General features: G+C 45.7%; 1 protein-coding gene across 2 annotated transcripts in view; it reads right to left on the bottom strand.

Moving 5' to 3' along the window:
• The window catches only part of itga9 (integrin, alpha 9), a 62,867-nt gene that overhangs the window by 23,345 nt on the left and 24,324 nt on the right, over positions 1 to 15,198 (bottom strand). The window lies entirely within an intron of this gene.

Raw genomic sequence — 15,198 nt, 5'->3', positions numbered from 1 at the left:
TATGGGGTGAGAGGTCCCCATGGTGGAGAGGTGAGGCTCACAATGTCATTGTTCAGAGAGAAACACACAACGTTCTCCTCAGACAGAATGAAAGTGAGAAAGAGTCAAAGAGAGAGGGAGAGAGGGGGAAACAGTGGGGAAGAGAAGGGGAGGCAGTGAGAGATGGAGAGAGGGAAACAGTGGGCGAGAGAGAGAGAGAGAGAGGCAGAGAGTAAATGAGAGAGAGTGAGAGAGAGAGAGAGAGAGAGAGATCTGGCACCCAGTGGGTCCCAGGGGTGATTAAAGTGAAATGCATCAAATGGCCCCTGTCAAATGGCCTCGGCGTGACCCTGTCCCCTCAGGGCCAGTCTGCCCTGGGCCCCGAGCATCAGACTATGGCCTCCCACTCTGGAAGTTTATCTTGGACTTTCTCTGGGCCACGGGAGAATTGGGGGGACATGAATGACTCCTTGTTACACAATAAATGTGTTGCACAGACCACCATATATCTTTTTTTCCCCTGTTTTGCACCCTCCGAGATAACCGCGACTCAACCCAAACAAACACAGTTAAAAAATAGTGCGTATTAAGAAATCATAATTTTTTTCCTTTCACTCCCACCCCCTCCCATGTTTTTGGAGAAACAATAATGGCTGATGCTTCCAAGATGTCGCTCGCTCGCTCCGTCGCCGAGTGTGGGAGACGACCGCAGACTCCCTTTCCCTGTGGCCGCCGAGAGGTCAGGACAAAACTCAAGAACCTCCCGGAGACAACACAGCAGGGCCTTCACCTTAGTCACACAGACACAGACACACACAAACACAGACACAGACGCACAGGGAATCAGTGTGTGTGTGTGTGTGTGTGTGTTTGTATATCTGCCTGTGTGTGTGTGTGTGTGTGTGTGTGTGTGTGTGTGTGTGTGTGTGTGTGTGTGTGTGTGTGTGTGTGTGTGTGCATTTGTGTTCGTACTGGCGTGACCATGTGTGTTTGCATGCTGGTGGTGCTAGGTGAGAGTATCTAGTACGGCCACAGCCCTGGCTTTCACAATTTCCCAAATTTCCCAAAATGCCTGTTGCCACCATATCTCCATTCCCCTCTGTAAAACCACCACACCCCCCCCCCCCCCAGGGCTGCCTTTCCCCTCCTGTATTTATAGGCCAGAACAGAGGGGGGCCTGGGAGGCCTGCAGATTGGTGTTAATGGCCCTCTGCGCTGTAATTGGCCCCTCGGCACGGAGCGCCTCAACAACTGCTCCTTACACATCCCCCCTCCCCCCCGCTGCCCAGCTCCCATCAACCCACACCAGCCAAGCGGGTCACTGTGCCTCCGACTGAAGGCGGCCATTGTGTGGGACGTATGGGGCCGTAAAAGAGAAGCAGTGCTTCCTGCCATTGTATCCTTTCCACAGAGAGAGCGCTCGAGGGGGCAGTTATCGGAGGCGTGTGAGCTAAAGGCAGGATGCCAGCTCTGTAAGACACCCACAGAGCAGTTCTGACCGCAGAGTGGCCAGATATGGGTCATCTCCGGTTGAGATCCGGGCCCGATCTGGGTCACAGCTGTTACAAAGTCAACTGCTCTCTGGGCTGTGGGGCTTCTTGTGTGAAAGTCAGACTCTTCTAGGCAAAGATACATCTTACACACTAAGCCAGTAGAGTTTGACTGCCGCAATGAGAATGGGCCACCAAGCAAGTCCAGGCACTGGACCAAAAGGAGAAGTATAACAAGATTTAAAGAAACATTTCAACCCAAGGGAGCCTCTTTCTAAAGTTTGAAATAAATCCATTAACACCTGACAGACCGATATAGATGCATAACAGAGTGAGGCAGATGGCTTAATCACTTGATGAATGTCTTCATCTCACAAAGACACACATCCAAGAGTCTGACCTCATGGTTTTGGAAAAACAGCAGAGAAGGGCATTATCAGCATAAAGCTGTGGAACATGTAACACACCGAACTGATTAACCTTCTCTGGAGATCCAAACCAGCTTTCGGAGAGTAAGAAGTCAGAAAGAAATGAATCAGTCCTTTAATGATCAATGTACTGTATGCGCACATTTCAAAAATAGCTCCGAGTTCTCATTGGTTCCTTCCCACTACCCAACAGTGAAAAGACTCAGAAGGTGGTGATGTAATGAGCTGGTTTGGATTGAGTTGGTGAGTTTGTGATTACTCCCTTTCCCCTTCCCAGCCCCTTCGCATTTTTATTACACCAACTCCATCCTTCAGTGACATGCCAGAATGGTTCAAACCGTCGAGCCCAGCTTTGATCTCACGCGCTTGTTTGCATATCTGGAAAACAAGATGGCAGTCTCCCAACCCCCGGACCCCCCCCCCCCTCCACCTCTCTCCATCTTTCTCTCTCCCCCCCCCCCCCCTCTCTCTCTCTCTCCTGTTCTCTCCTTGCCTCTCTGGGTCTGCCTCTCTGTGCTGGGACGGCAGAGTGTTGTGCCCGGGGGTGGGGGGAGATGAGGTCAGCTCATAAGGACTCGGCTCCGTGTTGGGGCTGCCTCACGCTTGGACGGAAGACTCTTAGCAGCGCACCAGAACGCTCTTCTCACAGAGCGACTCAGGGCCGCCAACTGAAGAGCTATTAAATATATTAAAGGAACCGTATGTAAGATTGTGGCCAAAACTGGTACTGCAATCACTTTCAAATTACTGTAGAGCGGTGTATCCCCTCCCCCTCCCCCTCCCCCCTGACTGGCAGAGCTGGCAACCCGTATGCCGAAACACTACTGATTTCGTGATTAGTAGATAGGTGGAGGGTGGCACATCAGGCCAAAACACAACATGACAACATCAACATCAGTTGAGGGCTGCAACTTCACTTTTTAAATGACAATATCCTGGCCGGACTACTGTTGTCAGTGATATAAGTATTTGAAATTAACATGATTTCTTAATGTCTAGTGAGACATCAGGGCCATTTTAGGATTAATTGAAATACATTTCTTACATACGGTTCCTTTAAGCTCGCAGAGATACACCCGTGTGTACTTAGACATGAGCGCAGACACACACACATACTTAAGAACTGGACATGGGAAATGAGTTGAATAAACTCCAATCACTATTAAGAGTTTGTCTGTGTGTTAGGATTTCCATATATGGGCAGCAGATATATGGTTTTGAGCCCAAAACTGTGTCAGTGTTGCTCAGAATGCGCTATGCAGCAGCATGGTAACAAGCTCAGGGTACATTCTTTCATTAGAGTTCACCCTATATTGACTCATAATAGCTACAGGATGGATCAAACAGAGCAATTACCTCCACATAATCAGTTGGATCCAAGCCTGGAAACTAAAGCATTTGACGGAATAAAGGCCATAGTGTAACAACATGACACAGAAATACACTGCACTGCAGTGGTCATATGGGAACTTGTGAATTCTGTGGTGTATAACGATGATCACAGTCTTGACCACTATGACCACTCTGCTAGACTGCAGACCACTCACACCTAGGCCCATGATCAGTGTCCTACACCTGACACAGGATGCAGCATGAGCTCTGGTCTGTTTTTCTCATTGAGTTGAGAGACATAACCCAACCCCAATCTGCTGCCCATTCTCAACTCCATCTGGAACCAATGAGCATGTCATGAACTGACTCTTACGACAATGCACTCGAGATATCAGAATAAATCGTAGATAAAAGTTTTCTCCCCTTTCATTCAACCCCTGTCAAACTTAAGCCTTAAGATTTTACTAAATAGTGAAATGTGTTTTTTTTAGCTAATGTCATTACAAGGCACTTGGACAAACTATGAAGTATATTTGTTGACAGACCAGATTTAGCCAGATATGTTTTCCAGATCTCAAAGCCAAATTATGTAATATGTCCTTGTATTTCTGAGGAAATGTATTTGTGAATTTGGAGATGAAAATGTATAAACAACAACTGTACTGTTTGTACTTCACTGACCTCCAGCAGAAAGTTATCCAGAGGGAATAAACAGAATGGGGGACATGATGAGGGAAGACAATATGAAAAGGCCTCCTAAGCCTGTACTGTATTAGCCTACATTAAAATAAAAAAATAAAAACAGATTTTTCTATGATCACCCTCCAACTCAGGTTAAAAACTCTAACAGCTAAATGAAATTCCAAACCTCCATATTTTCTCAATAAGCCAGTGGACCTTTTCAAAAGACCTCTTGAAACCACAACAGGGCCTTTGCTAACCACAAGGCATGAAACACCTGCTTTGGCTGCCATGCTGGTTCAAAGCACATACAGTATACCAAAGGATGAAGTAACCCTTAACCTAAATCAAAACACTGTCAACATTATTATCTGACATTTAACATGAAAAATGTGCCCTGTTCTATTAAAAGAGTACATGACCTTGTGAGTGAGCCAGTTCTAAAATCAGTAATGTCATAGTGCTTGAGAAACAGTTACTCTTTTGATGTGGCCAGAACCATGATAGTGTTGGTCCTTGTCACTTCTCTATTTATGGGGGAAAAAATACTGGTTTAAATAGTTTCCGATTGCTGTGCTAACCCCCAGGGAAGGCAGTTATGTTTACTCCCATGAGAATGGTCACTTATTACAAAAGTTCAGCTGCTTGAAGATGTGAGTGCATTTAGTTAGTGTCAGCATTCAGGGAGTGAGGGAGCATTTGGGGGGCCTATCTGCTACCCTGGCAGGGAACTTGTTCCATCTGTGTTCTCTCCACCTCCCATGCGCTAATACAACACCCCCACGGACACGACATACACACTCGCATTCTTTCTTTCTTTCTTTCTCTTTCTTTCTTTATCTCTCTATCTCTCTCTCTCACACACAGTCATGCACACACAAACAAATACAAAGACATACAGATATGCACACATACATACTTACAGCACACGCACACGCACACGCACACGCGCACACACACACACACACACACACACACACACACACACACACTCCCCCATACTGTCGCACAACCCTCTGACAAGACCCAAACTCCTCTAGATTTGAATCGCAGCCAACTCCGACCAAACTCCCCCACGCGACTCGACTGATACTCGCGGCAGACAAACTGTCCTGCGGTGGAGACAGTTTACTCCGAGCCCTGCGCGTTGACCCATTCGGTTTGGGAGACACACATAACTCAACAATTAAGGGCAAAACGCAGAGAGATGAATTGCTCACTGGAACCACGGCCACATAAACACAAATTACAGTAAACCTTTTTTTTATGGCCGTGCACGCGCATACATCAGGTAAAAGGCATTCGGCGTCTGTCCCTCACGCGGCTGAGAGCGCAGCTGGGAGTTATAAAGCGGGAGCAGAGGTGCCATGCTTCCCTGGTGTAAATTGGCAGATGGAAAACGTTTTCTGCTCGAGACGAGCCCGCTAAACGAAATCATCTTTCATTCTCTATTGGGAAGGCTGTCAACGAATTTAGGGCTTTTTTCGGCCAAGCTTCAGAAGATTTGTTGTTCCAACATGCACGAAGCATTCAACAAACACTGGGGATTATACCCGCGCCAACACATATATACTTTTAAATCAGTCTCAGTCTTCAAATACTGTAGCACTCCGATATCTCCACAGACATTACCTTTTGGGGGTATATCTCGGGTCAGCATTATCCATTTCATGTTACCGAACAGAGAAATCCTATCGTTTTGCCCTTCAGATATTTTTTTCTTTGCTTTTTCTTCACATATGCTTGGCAGTTTCCTGTTATAAACACTTCAGCATCAGATCTCCTTGTGGGTCATGTTTATTGAAATGCTTTTCATAGCAGTGAGACCACACAGTATCCATGTCCCAGGGGGAAAGACCAGTGTAGTGAGAGGAGTCACCATTAGTGGACAGCACATGTACAGTACACATGAGGAGAGTGTAGGAAGGTGGATGAGGGGAATATGGGGAACGTGTGCAGGGCCATATTGCAACAGCACATGGAACTCCATTCCATTCCCAGAATTCCAACCTAGTGCCCTCTATCATCCTATACCCTGTTTCCTGGATGACTCCTTGATGTTACCTTATCCGGCTGTGTTGTGGGAGTCCTAGCCAGGACATATGCAACTCTCTCTCTCTCGCTCTCCCTCTCTCTTTCGCCTTCTCTCTGTCTCCCTCTGTCACTCACTCACTCTCCTTTCTCCCACTCTCTCTCTGCACCCAAGCCAAACGGCTTTGGAGTAAAAAAGAAAAAAACGCATAGGAGGGAGATGGGGAATTTGAATCAGGTCCTTTTATGGAAGCAGCCTTGACTGAGTGTGCGCCTTTGCGTGTGTGAGTGTGTGTGCGCGTGTGTGTGCGTGTGTGTGTTTGTGCACGTGTGTTTGGGGGGCGAGGGGGATGGTGGGTGTATGGCTTCAATCAAGCCCCTTAAGCTTTCAACACAAGCACAGGACCCTCTCTTCAGAGGCGGGCGGTACAGAGACATGTGACCTTTCAGCTCGGTTCGTGACATCTGACGAGTTGCACCTTTGTGTCGCTGCACCACTGCCGGTAGCTACTGGCAGACCGGCTCATTTTCCTTCTATTACAGGTGGTTGCAGCCGGGACATTAGTCCTTACTGCCAGAATGCCAGTGATCATTTCATAACTCAACCCCCCATGCTGTGATGCCTCGTCTTGTTTTTTCCTGATGAGGGAATGGAAATACAATGATGCAAAAAAGATGAGGCTTGCTGCTCTCTCAAGTGGTGCCCAAGCTGTGGGATGTATGCTAGCATTATATGGAGGGGTGAGTCATACCACTGCGAACAATAGGAAAATGTGTTTTTAGATAGAGGTCAAGCACCCTGAGTCTTTTAAAATGGTTAGTCACCCTGCCCCATTCAAAAGAAAAACAGTATACGGTAGTACACTGCATGAACTGTAACTTTGGAAAATGGAGTATTGTTATACGAGGGCATACACTACAGCAATCTAAGTCTCATTAATAACAACAATAAACACAACCTTATTACCACCAGCGGCTCCTCTCACTTAATGGAGGGGATGACGATTGAACCATATGTGTCTTGGTTGCTGATGTTTTGTTTTGGCCAAACAACAACACATCAACGCCACCAAAAACAACAACTCAGTTGTTTTAGGGCTTCCCTCCTAGGGAAGATATACTTCCTGACCATCTAGATAATGTAACGCTGTGCACAAACAGGAAACGGTTCCTTTCCACTCTTTTGCATTTAAAATCACAGATGCTGCCAGATCCTCTTAGCAACCGAGGCGTATTGTGTTGATACACACAAGAAATCTCTAGGCAGGATATTGGAGGTTTCAATACCAAAGATAGCATCTAAAAACTACAGTACTCTAGGGGCAAACATACCGATCTATGAAGCCCCATCAGTGGAGAGCAGTAAAATATTAGCATACACCGTAGATCCGCATTAAGTCAGTATCTCAGTTGGATTTCCTTAAAAGGTGCTTTTCCTATTTCTATCACCTATTTGTCATGGCTCTGAGCCTACTGCACTGAAAACGATAGGATATTGGAAATACAGTACTGCACTATGAAGCCAGTGGACACAGAGAGGGAGAGCGGGGATGGCAGTGCCTCTGCCTCTGCGCAATCTTTTTCGAGATTGGGGATATCCTTTAGGGAGAGGCAGTGGATAAGCTTACATGTCATGCATGATAAGGCCTGCAGTTTTATCATTCTGGGCCCGACGTCAACTCAGGCCAGTCCCATCCTGGTCTGTCAGAACTTGTTCCAGATGCTTCCTGTAGCTGATGAGATCACTGGTCAAAAAAACTATGCCATTTGACCTCGTAACCCCTCTTCACATCCACCCACCCACACACACACACACCCACACACACACAAACACACACACAGTACATTATCGTGTCCATTGTGTGTGGATTCTTCAATTTGCCCTCAATCTGCCCGGTGAAATCATGTTTCAGCAGTAGGCATCATATCACACTATAAACGTGCTCTGGTGTGGCCGTGCGTCTGACCTCTCGTGCGCACAGCACCGCGGCTCGGTCACACATACAGGAAACAGACTGTTGACCGTGAGGCTACAATAGCAAAGAGATACATTTCCAACAACAACTGTGAGTCTGATAAGAGGAGGACAGAAGAACCAGGCTCCGTTTGCTGACTGCTGTTTTCAGTGGCTCCCCTTTCTTTGTTGAGAGAGTGGCCAGGTGGAAAACAGAGCAGGGAGATTAGGGTCTATTATCACCATGGCCAGGTTACTGACCCCCGGAACATGGGGCCTGATGTGTGTGTGGACGATCATTGGTCATGGAGAAGCCCAGAGCAACTCTGCGCCGCACAGCTTTCGTGAAGCCCTACCTATTTCAACAAGCAACGTGTTTCATTCTAGGTGACAGTAAAAGTCTGCAGGGTCCTATTAGCTTAGCTGAGTTGGTTACAAAACTGCTGGTACACTAGCGTCTATTGTGGTCATGCAGTGCTTTTATGGGAGCCACAAACTAATTTCTAAACAAGATTGTTAACATCATGTGAACAAAGGACAAAAAAATTAAAAAGCAGAGTTTAAAACAATGTGTGTGTGTGTGTGTAAGCTTTCAAAACTGCTCAATTTAAACTGTAGCAACTGTAGACGACAATGCATTTTGTTCACCAACAACTAGCCGACGAGCATTTGCATTAGTTTGCTCATTTGAAGCTCTGGTCAGCAGTCAGACTACAAAGGTCCGGCGCCAAATAAACGTGCGCTACATGCATTGTTCCTTTCCCATGCCATCATGGATATTATTAGGTCAGGCACAGTTCCTGCTTATGCTATGTACTTCAAAAAGATTTCACACTAGCCTGAAAGATGTGCAGGCCAGAGCCTTGTTTTAGTGGAAACTAAGTGGTGATTCTGCTGCTTTCCTGCTAAGCCGCATTCAAGATCAAATGGCTCTTGAAATGGCATTCCAAACAAATGAAGTGGGCATGCAATGTTCTTCCTAAACCTACGAGTGGTGCACGTAACACAAAGTAGGTTGTCCTAGAACCCAACCCCAAGCCTGGCAACCGCCTCAGAGGGTGATACGTGCAAACTGCCACTTCATCTGGACTAGATCTTATTTGCCTTTTCTCAGACTAGAGGATCCATTCAATTTTTCCACCGTATTTACTCGGGGATGGTTGGCTCTTTGCATTTTAATATTTTTCCATCCCGTGTTTTATAAATAGGTGGCAGAGTTGCCAGTATGTGTTTAATAGGGGACAGCTGGATATGATTACCTTCCTGCCAGCTATATCCACTGTATCAGCTTTCTTGGCCTTAGCTAAATGAAAACCAGTAGAATGGCATCAAGGGAATGGTGCATTTCCAGTGAACTGTACATGGTGGCAAGGTAAATGGAGGTAGTGTAGCAGGCCATGTCTGCCTCTCTGGTGACTCCACTGATGGAGAGTTTGACAAAGGAAGGGGTTAAGGGGTCTCCATAACCTAAATCTCTGGGTCAGTGGGTTGCCATCACACCAGCTGAGTCTTGAAAACAAACAAAAAAGAAAAAAAAGTGATATATTTTGGAAAAACGCTCTTGTTGAATAGTTTAAGCTGTACAAGGTCATGGGGTGAAAATCTGGGAGGCAGAGTAAATGTTTTCAAATGCCCCCATTAAAACAAATGGCCACTCCACATTTCCAAACAGACGAAGCTTCTCAGTATGGCACCTCTGAAAAACTAGGCCAGAACAGTGTGCTTGATAGCCACCACTGAAAAGACATGTCTGCATACGAAACGAGACTGCTATACATGGCATAAGCTGGCATCAGTTAACGGCATATTCCAGCATGTCCCCTATACGTCACCGCACGATCATTGCTCCTCACCTACTTTAATTACCATGCAGTTCCACTGCTCATCTCAGTCCTCTGGGGCAGACTGCACAGCTGCAGCCCAGGGTAGGGCAGATATCTGGAGTTTAATGGCGCCCTAAATATCCAGGGTGGCAGTTCCGAGGTCAGACACACAGACCTGATGGAGATGTGGAGCGCGGTGACAAGAGCTCCAGGGAAATGTCCCGAGATAAATCTGCAACTGTTCGCAGGCACAGCCTAATTTAGACTCTACTTTCAGCATTAAAATGCACCTCATGGAAGGCTGGTTGAGGTCATGGCTGGTACACAGATAGTTGGGCCAGTGAATGGGCCGTATTATCAACAAATACATGCAACTGTGTACAATATAGTGAAACAGTTGGGGGATGAGGATGAAAGATGGGGGATGAGGATGATGAAAACATTAACGACTGCTGGCACGGCGACGAAAAGCTGTTTACGCAAACTTGACCACGTGCTACACTCTGGGAATTTGGGTATCTTACCGCGCAATTATGCTTACTTTTTATGATGGAACACATCAACAAGGCTTAAGTTCTAGGCCAGAGGATAAGACTCGTGCTCTTTTTGGCATGGACAGGCTGACACATTTATAGCAAACTGTTAACAACTGAAACCTGGGTGGTTTCAAATACCTCTATGCTTCTCTGTGCCATTCCAAAACTAGTCAAGGTGTGCATTGTTTTTATGTGAACATTATTGCATTGTTTTCATGTAAACATTGTTTCATGCTTTGCTAATCATTTGGCAAGCGCGGTGGGCTGATTAAATGTCATGTGCTGTACAGTCTGTGTGTGACTTTTTGTCTCTTGGCATAGCATGGTTGTAAAGGAAGTGAAATTGACAATTTATTAGCTCCTGTAAAGTTCAGGAGTCTGGTTAAAGATTTCCGTAAGGCTACAGAAATCAGACCGATTCAGGATAAAATACCCAGCCACCAAAAGATGAAATGCTTGTCAAACACGTGCTATTTTTCTAGCGTACAGCCTCTTGTGATCAGAGGAAACAATAAATAGCAATGAATGTGCCAACCACCCCTGATGACTACACTCACACTCACTGAGATTTTGAGGGATGACAGTAACATGAGCTTCTCCGATTCTGGCCTCTACTCATGAAACTTCTGGCTTCTGGTGATTATCCCAAAGAATGTCTGACATCCATCATGAATATGACAAAAAAAAAATGTTTTTCTCCTTTAATCTGAGGTACAAGTGCTCAGAGTATGCCGTTTATTTGGCTAAAAATAACCAAACAAAGAACATCTGGAGCTCTGGTATGCTGTTCCATCCTCCTTGCCAATAGAAACATGTTTGAAATGATCAACATGAAACAGTTACATAATATCTTACATTTTTCCACCAAAAAATCTTACAACTGTAGTGGTACAGATTTTCACTGTGTATTATTGTTCATCACAACTGGTTTACTCAGTGCTGCCTTGTAACTTTGTGTTAACCTTGGCTAAGATGTCTGTGATTTCAGTACTCTTTTCATCCATCATCAGTGGGTGCTAAGTCAAAGCCTCTCCTGTTGCTTTACAGTGCTTTAAAATAAATAGAACCCCTGCTCTGACCATATGTCCATTAATTCACTTTCTATACGGTGCTTTCCTAATTAAAGAGCAGAATATCACAGAATTAATGGTTTATACAGTTGGCCAAAGCAGTGACCACTAAAGACTACTGTAAACCACTATTTCTTAATAAGTTAATTTGATTTGTATCCTTTCTGAGATCCCATAATACTCTTTCTAAGTTATATTTGCAATAATAATTACAGAAACAATTACAGTCTTGTATAACGTGAGACAGAGTTTATTTGGTTTAATTCGATTTCATCACATACTGTACAGCTGTTAAGGTAACAGGAGTTGAGTTACTTTCTTACATTGACGTTCCTCCCTCTCATTGGTTGCTATCCTGAGCTACAGTTAATTTTTCTCCTCCTGAAAAGGGTCAGCGAGGAGACTGACCATGCGCTCACGTGTCAGTGTGAAGGCAGTCAACCAAACCCCCAGCCACTTTTCCATCACCAGGGCCAAGCCCCGAGCACCGGGCCCGTTGACACAACATAAGCTCATGAACCCACTGTGACGTTAGCTTCTATAGCGGGGTTCGCTGTTTTCACAGCACGTTTTCAGGGGAGGAGGATAGAGGTAAGGGAAGGGGAGGGGGCACAGCAGAGCCCCCCTACACACACACACACACACACACACACACACACACACACACACACACACACACACACACACACACACACACACACACACACACACACACACACACACACACACACAAGCCCATGAGAGAATCCAGTGGAGCACCAGCTGGCTTCCATTAGCATACCTCTGCTAGCGAATGGGAGGCCTGGTTGATGTGGGTAGACACTCAAGCTAGATAAATGACAGGATTGGCTAGGGAGGACAGCCCCCTGAGATGGCAGGCAAATCAGGTCTGATGATAGTCATTTTGCTTCTTCTCGGTGACACAAGCAATTATGTTACTTGTACGCACATACATGTATGTGTGTTCAAGACGTCAGCACATTTAAGAAAGGGGCATTTACAAAATCACATATTAAGGTTGGCTAAGGTATTAGGCTACCCTTAATTATTATCTTGATTGGCTACATCTTTCATCTATGACCATTGTTTTGGAAAGATTCAGAAACTATACTCCCAACTCACCATGGAAAGTGATGATTTTGCCCAAACAATGGCAACATTCTGGAAGCAATTCATTATGTATCCACCATTTCTAAACAATTCTCAAAACTTCTCAACCAATCACACAGCACCAGACAAACGGTGTAGTTTGGTGGGGTTTCACCCTCAGCCTGACGTGTTTAGGCAAATGGTCCATGCTGTGCAATGCCGGTAATTGTATGTCATGGCCGGAGCCAGCTAACACGCCTATAGCATATTTGCTCCTCAATCAACACAATAAATGCATGGCTATCTATAATCTAAATCCAACAATAACCATGTCTGGCCTGGCCAGACTAAACAAGCCCCAGACACCTCACGGCCATGACTGCTGGTTCCACACGCACTTCAAACAAAGCAATTTCGCCAACTCAAACAGCATCTCGACTCAAACAGAAATCTGCACGAAATGAAAGAATATTTCACTAACAGCAGGCACATGGGAGGTGGGGGCTATGTAGTGTTACAGTTGACAGAGCTGTTGTTTGGGATTTTTATGATTTACAGAGAAATTGACAGATGCTAAGAAATAGCCTTGTGTTCCCGTGTCCAGACTATGAAGAGGCCTTGTTGATTTTGTCTAGTAAAGTTAGAAACCTTAAGTTCACTCAATTCTCACAACCCAGGTTCCCCTCGGGTTACATGTCAGTCAACCATTTCATGTCCGGCATGTTTTAATGCTTCTAGTCATTTGTATATTTGAATTTTAGACAAGTCGCTTTGCAAACACCCATCCTTCAGTACACATTCTGCAATGTGAATTACGCCCTTGGGAAATAGTTTAGGTATTGGTGGCCATGCTTGACTCGAGTATAAGCTATAGGAATCGTTTGCTGTGGCCTATTCCCCCCTTCCCCGACCCCTTCAACTAAACCCCAAAAATACCACAAATACCAGGCCCAACCACAGGCACATGAGGTTTGTTTGGGTCTTTCACTTTAAGCACAGAGTTTCCTCCAGTCTTTGTCCCACTGCTTTCTCTCTTTGGTGGATTTTCGTTCTAATTACGCAGAAAACCGGGATGTAAGGATCCGCTTTAAAAGCAGTTACGCGCAAATCCAAAACGCATTGGATCTCAGCGTGTGGTCACGCGAGACTGCCTGCACAGAGTGCGCGCACACGCGCACACACACACACACACACACACACACACCCACTGACACACACCAGGGCCTGTTGATGATTAATACGCCGTCTTCATTCGCTTCGAAGTGTGTTTATCCCATTCACACATTAGAGTTTGCCAAGAGATGCCAACTATGTGGGGCGACACCAGATCCCCACACTAATGCCCCGGCCCACACAGACACATCTGAGCCGCTTAGAGCTCTCAACAAGCACAGTTATGACTCCTATGCAAAGCATCTTACACACTTCAATAAATCACCCGTGCACAAACATCCACCAGTCTTCTGACGTCACCAGTCACAAACACAGTCTACTATCGCCTCTGTAGATGCACCAAAAATGCACTTATGAAAATAAACTCTAATGATTATGCCACTTGGTGTGGTTGGATGTGGTAAATAAACAGCCAATTCAGTGTGTTTAGTAGTGCCGCGTCAGTGTGCTTTGTTTGCATACAGAAAAAAAAACAGCCATCATGGAATGATATACAGCCATAGCACTGGCTAGTTCACATGCATAAACTATGTGTGGCGCTGCTGCAACTTGAGAAGTAGTGAGTGTCACAACAACATCTCTTCTCTCAGCTGACCTACTATTATTTCTGACATGACACACAGATGACTGCCTCAAGTTGTCTGATCACATCGGTCACGCTTAAAAACTGTTTGACGTAACCTGCCACTTTCATGTGACAAAGGTACTACCGGTACTTAGAATCTGGCAGCTCATGAAGCCTGCCACTATCAATGCACTGATTGTTAAGAGAGAGTGAGAATATAGACCCTGTTTGACAAACTTCACATTGTAGCAGATGCTTATGCCTGCGCATGCGCAAGTGTGTTAGCTTACGTGTGTGTGTGTGTGTGTGTGTGTGTGTGTGTGTGTGTGTGTGTGTGTGTGTGTGTGTGTGTGTGTGTGTGTATCCATGTGTATGAAATTGGTGTACACTATAAAGAAACATATGCCAGCCCTCTTGCTCTCTCTTTCCACAGCTCCCCCAGAGAGAGAAAGGGCCTGCAGTGGCCTGTAAACCTGGCCCGCGCAGCGGACGCTCTTTGTGTGGGCACTCTTGTTAGCAGCAGCGATTAGCTGGGGGCCCTCAGGCCACGGCCCCCTAAGCTGTGGCTCCTGCTCTCAAACGGGCCAATTAGAACAGAGAACAAAAGGCCACTATGCAGGAACAGTATGGTCTGCCCTGACCAGTGGGCCCGGGCCTGTGATAAATCCATTCACAGTCAGGGACAGAGCAGGACGCTAGTGGACTCAGAAAAGGACTCCATGTTATTTACATCTGCTTGCTTTAGGGTGAGGATGTGAGGGTGACACATATAATGAGGTTAATTCATATGAGATCCTGAGCTCCCCGGGGGCTGAAGTCTTGACCCAAGTGTGACCGGTCTACTGACCAATTAGCTTTATGCATTGTGTTCTCATGCATATGTTTGCATGGACACTGCTGCACACCCACACAATTTGATTCTGGGGGCTACGCTGTCAGAAACAGCCCAGAATGAAATTTTGACATACATGTAGAATGGAAGTAAAATGGAGCCAAGAGTATTTGACTTGGTGACATGCTGATCACTGTGAATAAAAATAACAAAAA

This window comes from Alosa pseudoharengus, unplaced genomic scaffold, assembly GCF_046254945.1.
Source record: "Alosa pseudoharengus isolate Yale_2024_CS ecotype anadromous, Long Island Sound unplaced genomic scaffold, YU_APseudo_1.1 YU_APseudo_1.1_scf_15, whole genome shotgun sequence".
NCBI lineage: Eukaryota > Metazoa > Chordata > Actinopteri > Clupeiformes > Clupeidae > Alosa > Alosa pseudoharengus.
The sequence above is the reverse complement of the archived record's forward strand: the minus strand, read 5'-3'. Positions and strand labels throughout refer to the sequence as shown.